Source organism: Saimiri boliviensis, chromosome X, assembly GCF_048565385.1.
Source record: "Saimiri boliviensis isolate mSaiBol1 chromosome X, mSaiBol1.pri, whole genome shotgun sequence".
Taxonomy (NCBI): domain Eukaryota; kingdom Metazoa; phylum Chordata; class Mammalia; order Primates; family Cebidae; genus Saimiri; species Saimiri boliviensis.
In genome coordinates, this window is record NC_133470.1 from 74795334 (window position 1) to 74811435 (window position 16102).

At 36.7% G+C, this 16102-nt stretch overlaps 1 pseudogene; it reads left to right on the top strand.

Annotated features, from left to right (window-relative positions):
- The first annotated feature begins 8742 nt into the window (after positions 1-8742).
- LOC101035100 (dehydrodolichyl diphosphate synthase complex subunit DHDDS pseudogene) lies at positions 8743-9736 on the top strand (annotated as a pseudogene).
- The last annotated feature ends 6366 nt before the right edge of the window (positions 9737-16102 follow it).

The following is a 16102-nucleotide window of genomic DNA, read 5'->3' on the forward strand; positions in this document are numbered from 1 at the left end:
CAAAATCTACAATTCCAATAGCTAATACAAGAAAAAAATGACGTGAAGAATCATATGCCCCTGAAAGAAATTGAATTAACTACGAAAATATTTCAATAAACAAAATAGACTAGAATAAACTCGACAGAGAATTCTTCCAAATATTAAAAAACAAATAACGCCAATCTTAAATAAATTTTCTAAAAACTTTAGGATAAACTTATCAACTATTTTTATAAAGTCAAAACAAGTTTGAAAACAAAACCCAACTAGAATATAACAAAGTAGGAAAATCTCAGTTTTTTACTCAAATTGTTGCCAAAATTCTAAATAAAATTTTAGCTCCCCTAATACCTATATAATCTTGTTATATATAAATTGAGTCATGCATCATGATAAATAGAATTTTTTTCAGAAATAATAAAGATTTCTAACATTTGAAAGAAGAATGCTGTGCTACATTATCAAAAACCACAACAGAAAAAAACAAACACATATCTCAATACATGCAAAAATATTAGGTAAAAGGAAACACTCATTTCTGATATATGACTTTAAGGGGACAAGAAATGGAAGAAAGCTCTCTTAGCCTAGGAAAGCACAACTACAAACAAAATAGTCGGTAATATGTGGGTGATATTTTGAAAGATTATCTTTTGAGATCAAGAAAAGGACGAACTTGCCTACTATATCATTCATAGTAAAATAAGGGAAAAAGATAAGTAAAATGAATAAAAATACAACCGAAAAAAACCTTTTCTTTTATTTATTTCAAATTCAAAATTTTTCTTTTTTAATTGTACTTTAGGTTCTGGGGTACATGTGCAGATCATGCAGGATTGTGGCACAGGTACACACATGGCAATGTGGTTTGCTGCCTCCACTGCCCCCCCCATCACCTACATCTGGCATTTCTCCCCATGTTATCCCTCCCCGACCTCCCCATTCCCACAATGTCCCTCCCCAGTCCCCCCAACAGACCCCAGTGTGTGTGCTCCTCTCCCTGTGTCCATGTGTTCTCATTGTTCAACACCCATCTATGGGTGAGAACATGCAGTGTTTGATTTTCTGTTCTTGTGTCAGTTTGCTGAGAATGATGGTTTCCAGATTCATCCAAGTCCCTACAAAGGACATAAACTCATCATTTTTTTGTGGCTGCATAGTGTTCCATGGTGTATATGTGCCACATTTTCCTTGTCCAGTCTATTGTCGATGGGCATTTGGGTTGGTTCCAGGTCTTTGCTATTGTAAACAGTGGTGCTATGAACATATGTGTGCATGTGTCTTTATTATAGAATGATTTATAATCCTTTGGGTATATACCCAGTAATGGGATTTCTGGGTCAAATACAATTTCTATTTCTAGGTCCTTGAGGAGGCACCACAATGTCTTCCACAATGGTTGAACTACTTTACACTCCCACCAACAGTGTAAAAGTGTTCCTATTTCTCCACATCCTCTCCAGCATCTGTTGTCTCCTGATTTTTAAATGATCACCATTCCAACTGGCTTGAGGTGGTATGTCAATGTGGTTTTGATTTGTATTTCTCTAATAATCAGTGATGATGAGCATATTTTCATGTTTGTTGGCCTCATATATGCCTTCTTTTGAAAAGTGTCTGTTCATATCCTTTGCCTACTTTTGAATGGGTTTGTTTGCTTTTTTCTTGTAAATCTGTTTTAGTTCTTTGTAGATTCTGGATATTAGCCCTTTGTCTGATGGGTAGATCACAAAAAATTGTTTCCACTCTGTTGGTTGCCAGTTCACTCTAATGATTGTTTCTTTTGCGGTACAGAAGCTCTGGAGTTTAATTGATCCCATTTGTCTATTTTGGCTTTTATTGCCAATGCTTTTGGTGATTTAGCCATGAAGTCCTTGCCTATGCCTATGTCCTGGATGGTTTTGCCTAGGTTTTCTTCTAGGGTTTTTATGGTCTTAGGTCTTCTGTTTAAGTCTTTAATCCATCTGGAGTTAATTTTAGTGTGAGGTGTCAGGAAGGGGTCCAGTTTCTGCTTTCTGCACACTGGTAGCCAGTTTTCCCAACACCAGTTATTAAACAGGGAATCCTTTCCCCATTGCTTGTTTTTGTCAGGTTTGTCAAAGATCAGATGCTTGTAGATGTGTGGTGTTACCTCCAAGGCCTCTGTTCTGTTCCATTGTTCTGTATCTCTATTTTCATACCAGTACCATGCTGTTTTTATTACTGTAGCCTTATAGTATAGTTTGAAGTCAGGTAGTGTGATGCTTCTGCTTTGTTCTTTTTGCTTAGGATTTTCTTGGCTATGCAGGCTATCTTTTGGTTCCATATGAAATTTAAGGTGGTTTTCTCCAGTTCTGTGAAGAAGGTCATTGGTAGCTTGATGAGGATAGCGTCGAATCTATAAATTACTTTGGACAGTATGGCCATTTTCACGATATTGATTCTTCCTAACCATGAGCATGGAATGTTTCTCCATCTGTTTGTGTCCTGTCTTATTTCCTGGAGCAGTGGTTTGCAGTTCTCCTTGAAGAGGTCCTTTACATCCTTTGTTAGTTGTATTCCCAGGTATTTTATTCTCTTTGTGCATTTGTGAATTGCAGTTCATTCTTGATTTGGCTCTCTTTAAGTCTGTTATTGGTCTCTTAATTATTTAAAAATATTACAGAAATATAACCAGGCATTTTTTTTTAACACATAGATCAGTACTGCTTACAAATAAGCACACACTCCATGTGAATATAAATCAATCTTGGTCATTTTGTATGTATCCCCATTTTAATTGAAAGCTAAATCATAATAGTATTTTATGCTTAGTTGTTTATTGTATAACTGGCCTTAGAAATAATATTTGGGGATAGTAAAGGTTTGGCTTTATTCATTCATTTCAATTATGCCTTGCTATTCCTGCTTTACCTTAGTACATATATTAAAAATATCAGTGAAATAAGCAAATACATGGTATGAATGAATTTGTCCAGTTATCATACATCAGGCTAAAAATGATTTTGTCTTTATTGCCTTCCTTCCTTTTCACAATTTTCTACAGGTGTCCCAGAATTTTATAGTTACTACTTACTCTCCCCAAACTCTCTTGCTCTCACATATTTATCATCACAGAGATGAAAGTGAACTTAAAACTTATTCATTCCAATTATTTGCATTTTTACTGAATAAAATACAAAATTAAAGGATAAATCTAGTACAAAACTTTTGGTCAGACCGGGCGCAGTGGCTCAAGCCTGTAATCCCAGCACTTTGGGAGGCCGAGGCGGGTGGATCACGAGGTCAAGAGATCGAGACCATCCTGGTCAACATAGTGAAACCCCGTCTCTACTAAAAATACAAAAAATTAGCTGGGCATGGTGGCGCGTGCTTGTAATCTCAGGTACTCAGGAGGCCGAGACAGGAGAATTGCCTGAGCCCAGGAGGCAGAGGTTGCGGTGAGCCGAGGTCGCGCCATTGCGCTCCAGCCTGGGTAACAACAGTGAAACTCCGTCTCAAAAAACAAACAAACAAACAAACAAAAAAAAAAAACTTTTGGTCTCCATCCAATAATTTGATGAAGCAGACCCATGCCTGATATTTGTAGGATGGGGTCAAGAGTAAAAATAAAATTAAAAGCCTATAAACAATATATATAAACACTTAAAAGTTGAAAAGCAAGCAAAATGGAAAGATATAAAAGGCATAAAAGAACAAATATAAGAATGAACTTAGGCTTTTTGTCAGAAACTACAAAATCCAGAATACAATAGCCCATCTTTAAAGACATGAAAGAAAAAAAATTATTAGCCTACAATCTGGTGTCCAGTGAAAATCTTTCCAAATATTAAAGCAGATCTAAAACTTTTTCAGACAATAAAAACTAAATAATTTATTTATCTGCAACCTCAGAATGTCACCTTATTTCTAAGTAATGTCTTTGTAAATGTAATTAGCTAAGCATCTCAACCTGATAACATACTGGATACAGTGTAGCCCTATATTCAATGACCGGTATTCTAATAAGAACTGAAGAGGATACAGAGAAAGAAACAATGAGAAGAAGACAATGTAAGATGGAGGCAGAGAATGAAGTGATGGATCTACAAGGCAAGAAATGACACGATTACTGTCAACCACCAGAAACTTGGAGAGAGCAGTGATACGGTTTCTCCCCTCAGAGCCTCCAGAAGGTAACCTTGATTTTATATTTCTGGCATTCTGCAATTATCCATTTCATTTAAGTTATTCAATTTATTTGTATACATTGGTGTTTACAGTATTCAATTACAATCCTTTTTATTTCTTTAAGGTTGGCAATAATGTTCCTTTTGTGATTTACGCTTTTATTAACTCGAGTCAACTCTTACTGTCTTTGACAATATAGGAAAATCTCATCAATTGTATTAATCTTTTCAAAGATCAAACTTTTGATTTTATTGATTTTTAAGTGTTTTCCTATTCTTAATTTAATTATTTCTTACATTCTGCTTTATTTAAGCTTAGTTTACTCTTTTCAGTGTTTTAACCTGAAAAGTTAGGTTGTTGATTTGAAATTATTCTTTCTTTTTAAATAAGGGCATTTGCAGTTATACATTTCTCTCTAAGAATTGCTTGCCCTGCATTCCATAAATTTTAGCATATTTTGTCTTTATTTTCATTAACCTCAAAGTATTTTATAATTTCCCCATTGTTTTTTTAACATTGTTTGTTTCACAGTATATTGTTTAATTCCGTAAAACTTTGTAAATTTTCCAAATTTATTTCTTTTATTAGTTTATAATTCTACTTCATTGTGAAGGGTGGATATTCTTTGTATGTTAATACTTTAACATTAATTGAAACTTATTTTATCATCTAACATATAGTCTATCCTAGAGAATGTTCCATATGCACTTAGGAAGAATGTATATTCCTCAAGTTGCTGGATGAATATTTTATATGTCTATTGGAGCTAGTTGCTTTATAATTTTGTTCACCTTTTCCATTTATTTATTGATCTGCTGCTGTCAGGACAAATAATAGGAGAAAACATTTCCATGTCATTTGACAAGGCCAGCATTACTTTGATACCAAAACTACTCAAAAACAACAGAAGAAAATATAACTATAATCTAATATGCCTCATGAAAAAGACTAAAAATCTTTAATATAACTCTAGCAACTTAAATTCAGCAATATAGGAAAAGGATACACATCATAGCCAAGTAAAAGTTATCACCCAAATTTAACATCAGTTAAACATTTGAAAATCATTTAAATTGATTATATGGTGAACTATATATGATAGTTCTATATTTCTGTCTCTGTCTCTCTCTTTTTTCCTGTCTGCTATAGACTAAATGTTTCTGTCTGCCCCAAATTTGTATGTTAAAAATGCAGTCTCTGAACTAAGAAGTAGGCTCATACCAGACATGGAAACTTTTGGCATTTTGATTTTGGACTTTGAAGGCTCCAGAACTGTGAGAAATAAAGTTCTGTTTTTATAAGTCACCCAGGCTATAGTATTCTGCTATAGCAGCATGAATGAACCAAGACATCAACTTATCTAACAAATAATATAATAATCTCAATAGATATGTAGTTGACAAAATTAAACCTCATTTCATGATAAAAACTCAACAGTCTTATCAGGAACTTGCTATATTTGATGATAACATTCCACAAAACAGTTAACATCCTACTTATTAGCAAAATAATACTGTAAATGCTTTCCTGATGAGAATGGATATGAGGAAGGGTTGTTTATGTGCAGCATTATATTCAATACCATACTGGAGATATTAGCCTATACAATGATTAAAAAAGAAAAAACATTTTAAGGGAAGAAACAAAACTGTCTTTATAGTTAGACAATATTATCAATGTGTAGAAAATTAAATAAAGATTCAAAAGTTATTTAACCTATTAAGTTACATTTAATAATTTAACAGGGAACAATGTCAATATTCATATTTTAATAATACATTTAGGTTTCTGTCTCTAAATAATCAGTATAGTAAGCATGTAGCATTACTTGCATATATCTAATACTTAACTAAGTAATTATCTTTCATATTTTTAGTTTGCATAGGGACACTGACTCTACACTGATATCTTCTTTGTGGTTGGTATGCAGACTAAAGATTTGCCGATTTCCTCTCAATATGTAACCAAAACATGATACACTGAAGGAAAAAAGTAACTTGCTTGTCACCACGAGAATTCGTATTACCACTGAGAGATATAAGTTTTGATAGTTAAGTGTGATAACAGGAGCTGGAACAATGAGATTGAGTCTTGTTCTAGAATTTGAAAAATCCTGTTAAGTTAAAAAAAAGAAAAAGAGTTACTGGTTAAAAAAAAAATTCTTATCTAATTATGGGAAAAGGTTATATAACGTTTTCATTTAAAATAGAAAAAAAAAAATCGAATAGCAGATTCATCAGTATAATTTATTCCTAATGGGAGAACTCAGAAAATTCTGTCTTCTCCTCTTTGAGCCAAGAGAGGCACCTTCTGAGAAATGACTATGCTTTTCAAAGGACCACAAAAGTTCTACAGAGGTTTTAATGCCAATAGAGTTTCTTGATATTGGAACCCTCAGAAATGTAGGAGATTAATGGTTAGAAGTTGGAACAACCTTTTATTTTAAAGTTGTCAGCAGTTTTTGGATTTATTTTTGAATACTGCTCTTTATTTTGAGAAAAAGATTTAAGAATCATATTTTGTTTCTTTAAATAAAAAATACAGAATTCAATTCTCAAATTGAAGGAATGAGTTCCACATTTCTGTCAACATCAGGGCAAAATAATCGGTTCTTCCCCAAGATATGTAATGGGATTAAGATTTTGAGACTAGAAGTTAGAGCTGAAGTGGCCCTGAGAGGGTAAGATTAGTAGGAATTCACAAAGATTTTTGGTAGAACACTAGGCTTTTCATTGAGATGTAGAAAAATGTTTGAGTAACCTTATCTAAAACCTATGGGACAGCATGACATAAAGTGGCAGTTCATGAAAAACTATGTGTGGTCTGTGTGTGTGTGTGTGTGTGTGTGTGTGTGTGTGTGTGTGTGTATCTTCTTGAGGGTTATAATTATAGCAATATAAGTTGAAAAATAATACCTTATTGTCTCAGACATATTGGACATACTGTGCTATTGCTAAGCTCAGTAATTGTTTCAGTTCTTAGTACAAGCTTTCCCTTCCATCCATCCAATCAATGCTCCAATACCTGAACACATTAGAGCCAGTCATGGAGCTTTCAGAGTTAAATGCAAGCAGGTGAAACTGATATTAAATCGGTGACTGTGAAAGTCCGCTCTAATAATTCCATATGTATAAAATTGAGACTCTACATTTCATCAACAAAATGCACTTGAAATCTCATGATCAATACTTTTCATAAGCAGATGGTTTATAATATATGGGGCTGATGGTTTCCCTAGAGCAGTGGTTCTGAATCTTAGCGCCACATTATAATTATCTGGAGAGTTGAAAAAATTACGGGAGTCTTGCTTCATCTGCGGGCAAATTAAATCGGGATCTCTCAAGAAGAGGTGTTGGGCTTATACTTGATTAAACTTCTCACTTGATTCCTATGTACAGTCATGGTGGAGGACCATTATCATAGAATATAAAAGAAGCCTCCTGTAGCAAAAGAAAAACTGCTGCTAGAGAAGTGATTAAGCATTCATCTGCTGATCTCATAAATATTGTTACAATGGTGTACACTGATAATAGTTAATATTGTTGAGATATAACTATAATCAAGTTCTATGATATAAAGTTTGACTATATTATATCTTGAAATCCTCATATAAAGCTAACAGTTTGGGCTTTATTATGTTGTTCTTTTTACTAATGAAACAACTAAGGTAAAGGGCATAGGTTACTGCTTGTCCAAAACTTCTTAACTAGGAATTAGGAGCTATGAAATTAGGATTCAGAATTCTCTAATTCTGCTAATCCCCAGAAGTGTATACTGTACCTTCGTGTCAGGCTTAACCTTTAAGTAACAGAGCAAATATGCATTCAATGGGATTTAGTAGACCAGAAGTACTTATTTGAGATATTTTTTTTCTTTAGGATTATATAGTCTAAGATTGGTGCTCCAAGCTTTTTCAAGTCATTTAGACGTTAACAACAACAAGAACAAAAAAGAAATTCAGTGTATTATGTTGCTGTGTATTACAGAGGAAAACAATAATATTGTAAGCCCATCAATTTTTAATTTAACAAAACTAAGTAATAACTAATATGTGATAATTTACCTTTTTATAGTTGGGTTTATCTGCAAATTCCCAGATAAACTTTGTCCACATGAAGAATCTTTCATATCATTTACCATTAATTAGAATTTAAATATATTTCCCAAGACAGCTATCAGCAATAGAAATATCACATTACCACTACCTTTATCTAAGAACAAAGCAACGGGCAAAACGGAAGATGTAATATTATGTTAGACACATCCCTGAGACTTTTTTTGCTATCTAAATTCATTGTTAGGGATCATCAAGCCAGTTAGGAACAGATAATATAATCTTTAACTTCTATGCCCTAACATATTTATTACACATTATATAGGAATTGTTCTTTAAAAAAAAACTAAAAAAAGAAATTCAATCTATATTTCACTAATTTTTAAACTATGTATAAACAGCAAAACTGGAAAATACATTAACATTTGAAATTGTAGGTCGTGAGGAAGTGCCGGCCCACTGAAGCAGTGGGGATGCGCCCAGCACAGCGAATCTGGTGTAGATTACCTGGCTGGTGTTTGGTTGTTCTGGGGTGATCTTCAGATTGGAAAATAATTATGTCATGGATGAAGGAAGGAGAGCTGTCACTATAGGAGTGGTTCTGTACCAGCATCATAAAGGCAGGCCCAATGCTGAAACACATTGCACTAATAATGGAAGGGAACCACCCCTACAAAGAAGTGACTGGTAGAGCGGCAGGAAGGACACTCACAGGGCTTCAACAAGCTAGATGAGATCTTGGGGTGGTCTTTGAACCCGGGCATCCTAAAGGTTACAGTCTACGCATTCAGCATTGAGAGCTTCAAACGCTCCAAGAGTCAGGTAGACGGGCTTATGGATCTGGCCCGGCAGAAGTTCAGCTGCTTGATGGAAGAAAATGAGAAACTACAGAAGCATGAGTTGTGTATCCGGGTCCTGGGCGGTCTGCGCTTGTTACCCTTGAATCTCCAGGAGCTGACTGCACAAGCTGTACAGGCCACGAAGAGCTGCAACAAGTGTTTCCTGAATGTCTGTTTTGGATACACATCATGTCATGAGATCAGCAATGCCATGAGAGAGATGGCCTGGGGGGTGGAGCAAGGCCTGTTGGATCCCAGTGATATCTCTGATGAGTCCCTGCTTAATAAGTGCCTCTATACCAACCACTCTCCTCATCCTGACATCTTGGTGCAGACTGCTGGAGAATTGCCACCGAGTGACTTCTTGCTATGGCAGACCTCTTACTCCTGCCTGGTGTTCCAACACGTTCTGTGGTCAGAATACACATTTTGGAACTTCTTCGAGGCCATCCAGATGGGCCATAGCATGCTTCAGAAGGCCCGAGACATGTATGCAGAGGAGCGGGAGAGGCAGCAGCTGGAGAGGGACCAGGCTGCAGTGACAGAGCAGCTGCTGCAAGAGGGGCTCCAAGCCAGTGGGGATGCCCAGCTCCGAAGGGCACACTTGCACAAACTCTCGACCAGACGGAAAGACCAAGTCCAAGGCTTCCTGCAGGCCTCGGAAGTCAAGCGAGCTGACTGGCTGGCATGTCTGGGCACTGCGTCAGCCTGAGTGAGGCTGGCCACCTGCCACTTTGCCCAGCCCTCTGCCTCCAGGGCCCCACTCCCCTTCCTTTTCTTGGTGAAAGGCACCTCCTTTCCTAATAATGAATTATGTTCACTTTGCTTGGCTGGGGTGCCCCACAGGCTGGGTCTGTTGGCCACAGATACCTTTGGGCTGCCTGGGACAGTGGTTCCTGGGGAAGACTGAGTGTGAAGGCCTCCCATAAGTATACTAAATCCAGCTCTGGTCACCAATAGGGTTTGGAGAGCAAAGGGCCGCAACTCATCAGCTGCCTGTCTCCTAGATACACTTTCTTTTTCCACCAGCACATCCTTCAATGCACAGAATTTCAGAGAAGAGCCCTCCCCAAAACCCTAGCTTTTTACCCATCCATTTTAGCCTTCCGCCCAACTTCCACAAAAGATTCGGCTGTACGTTGGATCTGCTAGTAAATAACTAACAGACAGTCAGTTATTTGGGTAAGGAAAAAACGGGAGGAGAGACGGAAAGAATTTGACCATCTGCTGCTTGTCCCCCTTGACTTTCCACCTGGGATTTGCTATTGAATCTCTACGCCTTCCCACTGTGCAGTGCTGATTGCCCACAGCAAGACTCAGCGCCCCCAGTGGTGTGCGGAAGCCAGGGAGGTGATTACAATCCAATTATCTATTGTTGACTCATTCCACACAAGCTTTCCTCCTCCTCTTGCAGGGCCTGGGGCCAGGCTCCACTGCCAAGTGAGACTGGCCCGCTCTATGATACAAGGTAACAGAGGGGCTTATAGGCCCTGGTGAATGGAATCCAACACAGGCCTTCTCCCTGTAACACAGGACGGAGCAGAACCAAGTACTTCTCCCAAACGACTCTGCTCCCTGCCTTCACCATCTCAAACTCTGATTCCTACTCTAGTCTTCAAGGTTTCTCTCGGCTTTTTAACCTGGCTCGCTAATAGGCCCGAGATGATTTATTCTTGGCATGGCAAAGCTTGTTCTAAGTCCTCTGCTTGTGAGAGTCAAAGCTGTGTTGTTTCCCTTACTTCACCCTGCCAGGCCTTGCTGCAGAGCTACTGAGAAGATTCGTGCCTTTGAAGAGCTGTGTGCTCGAGCAACTCTGTTTCAGGTGCTCCAGACCAGCAAGTACCAGCCAGCAACACCAACCAAATGCTACTCTCTTTAATAAAGTGCATTTGCATTTTGCTTTTCTTTCTTTCTTTCTTTCTTTCTTTTTTTGAGATGGAGTCTCGCCCTTTCCTGGCTGGTCTTGAACTCCTGACCTCAGGTGATCTGCCTGCCTCGGCCTCCTGAAGTGCTGGGATTACAGGCATAAGCCACCATGCCAGGCTTCCCATTTTACTTTCTGCAAGCTGTTTCCCTAGCAGCTCCCTCTAGGGGAGAGGTGGAATCTTGCAAGCAGTAGTAGGAGCACACACGAAACCCCGAACCTTCCCATATCCCAGCTCTCGCTTCCCCTTTCTGTGCTCAGATACCTGGCAGCACGAGACCGCTTGGCTATTGTCCATGCTCCCAGAATCAAGCATAAATGCCAAATGCTACGATTGAGAAGCCAATCAACGCACCTTTTGGCAAACCCCCATTCACACCTGGCACTCCCCACTACCAATCCCTGGCACAGGGTTCCTGGAGAGGAGGTGTTGTGCATTGTCCAGCTTTACAATGGGGCTGTTGACAGCCATGATTAGAGAGGCATGAATTATGTGGCTATAATGCAGAGTCCTATAATTAAGGCGGGAATGAGGGACTGGAGGCAACCAACAGAATTTGCCTTATGAGCGGGGCTGTTGAGTCCTGTCTCCTGGGTCTGACTTTCAGTAATATGATTGAGGTACAGTAGAGGTGATTAAATGGGCTTGCCTGAGGTTCTGTACTCTGGGAAAGGTACACAGGGTGGAGTAGAGAGAAGCCGCCCCAGGAGGTGATGTAGGGATGGAAAGAAGAGGCAGAGAGGTCATCGTTGCACAGGAGCAAGGGCTGCAAAAGAGTTGAACTTGTTGCTTTGGACAGGTATGATTTGTACAATCCAGGTTCAACCCTTTCCTTTCCTTCGGGTAAGGAAAAAAGGGGTGGGAGAGACAGAAAGAAAATTTGGCCATCTGCTCTTTGTCCCCCTTGACCCTCCACCGGGGATTTGCTATTGAAACCAGATGGGACCAATTTAAGTGTCCTTACTCCTGTGAGCCAAGCCCTCATTTGAGGACATCTATCATATTCTTGTGTTCTGGGTCTCAAATAGAATTTTTAGAGCTGAAAAAAAAAAAAAAGAAATTCTGGATCTTGATCTAAGAAACTGTTAATACAACCAATATGTGTAGGGCAGTAATCTAAGCTCAACTGCTTTTATAGGCTAAATATGCAGTGCAAATATGGATTACATATAAGAATATACATTACAACGGATGCTGTTATTGCTATGGCATTAATAGGGCTCATGAGAACCCTGGGGAGGACATGTAGTTCCAGCAAACTTCTTATTTGTAAATGCAGTCAAATATAATTTTGAGAAAAAAATTTGATAATCTTTTTTCTAATTTTTTAAACACAATAACAATGAATGTACATGTGGATGATAATGTGAACGAACACTATCTTGATCAAAATCACTCCCTTGTTCTCCTCAACATATCTCTGCATCAGTGAAGCCAGATGACTACACACACTCACACACACACACACACACACACACACACATACACACACACACACACACACATCTGCTTATGAGAACTAATGGTGCGCACATTTTTCCAGCTCTACCGTTAGTGACATTACATTGGTAGCTTTAGATTAACCATGGTGAAAGTATTTACACCATAGAAATAAGCAAATGATACAACTCTTCTTGTTTTTTCAATACTTCTGTATTTTCTAGAGACGTGATTTACCAGTACAACAATGCTATAGAGTGGGTTTGGATTAGGGAGTATCAATTTTTGGCACCTGCTATAAAATATGAGATCAACATGTTCCCAATTTATCAGGGATGATGTATTAGTAAGAAACATTTGGATTACAAGTAACAAAATCTAACTCATTATAAATAAAACAAGAAATTCATCAAGAGAACACTGATATAGCTCATAGAATTGAGAGAATTTAGGTAGCAGGTTATGTTGGGAGAGGGAAGTGGGGTATGACCTAAATCTGCTCTAGGATCACATTATTCCTACATTAATGGTCTGAGAGAGTAAAGAAAATCTTTTCCTCCGTTTTGTATTATATAAAACATAAGCTAAGAATCTGATTAGTCCATGTCCAGTTCCATCATAGCCCTTTAGATTAATCAGTGAAACAGGAAAATGAAGCTTTGTGATCAGGTAGATATCGATCCATGGTCAGAAAGATATGGATTACATGGAACCTAAGCAATGGACTATTAGTTGCAATCCTATTAGAATATGGTTGGAGTGATCACAGGTCATTTTCATAATTAAAAAAAGAATGGTTACTTCTACAAAAAATATTTGGAAGAGGAAAGTACACGATAAACAGGAACAACATGACGAAGCAAAAATATTTTACAAATAGGCATTCTTTTCAGGATTAAGAAAGTGGTATAAGTAATCCAATCATACCTATCATATATTTTACTACTCATGGTATATAGGTTAGAACACGGAGGAAGTAAACCAGAGAAAGATTTTATTGTGCTGAATACCTGTTACACACAAAAATGTTATTGCTTAGTATCAGTCAGGACTCTCCAGAGAAATAGAACTCTAAGAATGTGTGTGGGGAGGGGGGTGGGGGGGGAGAGAGTGGGCAGACAGAAACAAAAGACCTATTTCCCAGCTCAAAGAGCAAGGCAGGAGGAGTTCTGCTTTACTTGTGGAGAGTCAGCCTTTTAGTTCTATTCATGACTTCAACCGATTAAATGAGGATCACTCATAGTAGGATTGGCAATCTTTTTTTCTCAATATACCAGTTCAAAGGTTCTTATTCAAAAATATACTCAAAGACACCTAGAATAATGTTTAAGCAAATATCAGGGTACCCCATGAGTAGTCAAGTTGACACATAAAATTAGCCATCACAATCCTTTCGCTAACCATATGCCCCCCCCAACCCATTTGTTTTGGCCAAAGGTAATGTCTATATATCTGCTAAGGAAAGATTCCTTAAGTTCTGACGGCAATAAACATGTGTTTTTAAGAATTGGAGTTCTGTTGCTTAAAATTAAAACGTTTACATAAAACATATATACTGAAGTTTATCTCTTTGGTTTGAAGAATCACCTTGGCTCATTAGCAAAACTAACAATGAAGTTTATTGCAAAAAGAAATACACTAGGCAACATAATTTCACCAAATGCTATTAAATCAAAAAACCTGAAATACAAAGCAAAATATATCTCAACTGAAAGGATTTCCTTTATGAAAAATACATAATAAATATGAAAGTTTATACATGTCAACAAAAAAGATTTCTATTTTGATTCAACTGTCTTCTGATCAGTACATCCCAGATCATTTAGTAAATGAGGATTAAAAACATAAAGTAAAAAATAAATGAAAGCACCTGAAGTTAGCAGGGCCAATATTCAAGTAATTATTTCTTCTCCCATTTTAAAATAAAGTGGGATTTATTTATTTATTTGCAGGACTATTTATTTGTGGGGCTGATTAAAAAAAAGAAAAATATAAAATGGGATTATTTATTTGAGGGGCTGATTTTTAAAAAAGGAAAATAAAATAAATTTAACAAGAGAGGTCAATTATATACGTAAATATAATATGTATACATATTTTCACCATGAAATACATTATAAATACCGAACCAAAAATATTGCTAAATCTATGTGTTACATTTTGCTTGTGTGCACATAAGAAATGTGAAGTAAAGCGTTTAACAATCCAAGTTTATTCAGGCTGTGTTGATGAACAATGTTTAAGAGTAAGGCACTCACATGTCACTTTCATATAGTTTGTTTGTTTGGTCCAAATGACCAAATTCTTTGACTTTGAAGGCATAGCTTTAATGCATTTTATACCAGATCACATCTATGATTTTTAAAGACTCCCTATCAGGTTTAATATGCTTAGTTTACCATGCTTAGATTCTGCAAATTTAATTTGCCATAAATAGCAGCTTTTACATCTCTCCTATATCAGCCATGCATCAGGATAAACAACATGGCATAAAAGAGCAGAAGGCACAGTTAAGATGGAGTCATTATGCAAATGGGTTATGGCATGCTTTATACGAGAACGGCTTCCCTAAAGAGACCTAATGGGATGCCTGACCTATAAAGCATTTAATTTGTTGTTAGCATTGCATTTACTTGTCTTGTAGTTCCTGCAGGAATAAAACTTTTAATTGTAAAAAACTTCAAAATGACGCAATGGTTAGTTTCTTTTCCTGTAACTAACAGGTTCCCTCACTGTAGAACAGAAAATTATATACCATCATTTCATAGATGTTTCTCTGGTATGGTTTTTGATCTCTGAGCTAGTAAATGGATCTAGACTAGTTATATAGATCATTTCTTAACTCACAAGAACTTGCTTTAGGAAATTATTGCCTTATGAATATGCACACAATTCTATTCTATATTCGTAAAAGATAGAATAAGAATGTAAAGAGGATATTAGTGTTCATTAAAATATAATAATTTTTAACTTTATTATAGAAAGCTATCCGTAGTAGGAAATCAATATTCTAACATTTGATCATGAATAAGATGATAAATACTTCACAAGCTAATAATGTTATGTTTGACTGTCAATAAATAAATTTTAAGGTATCAAACTTATCTCCACACACTTCTATCTACACATACTTGATTATTCAAACTTTCCTAAAAACTATTTTAGCATGTAACTCAGTGGTTCTCAAATTTACCTGCACCCTGGAATCACCCAGATAGCTTGAAAAATTCTTACATAAGTGACACCTCAAAAGAGGAAGGTCTGAAATGTGGCCTGGACTTCGGAACTTTTGAAAGATGCACAACTAGTTTAAATGGGCAAACACATTTAGGAAAATCTGATGTAAACAGATGTAATTACTCAAAGCCAGGTTCATTGTTACAGTTTCAATATTAGAGAAATAAGCAGTAATAATATACTTGCTGATTAGGAGCACCATTAGGCATAGCTACTCTTTTTAGATGTTAATGGGAAACATACACATGTACATATATGCACAACTTCTGAATAATATTTTTTAAACAGAGACATAACCTCTTCAATTTATTTTACCATATGAAGACGGTAGACTAGCATGTTCAATGACACAAATAAATTCCTCAAGAACAATTTGTTGCTTCCAAAGCTACATGAGGCTTATTCTATTCTACAATAAAATATGTTATTTAAAAAACAGCCACATTAAGAAGTGCTAGTTTATAAGCAAGAATACT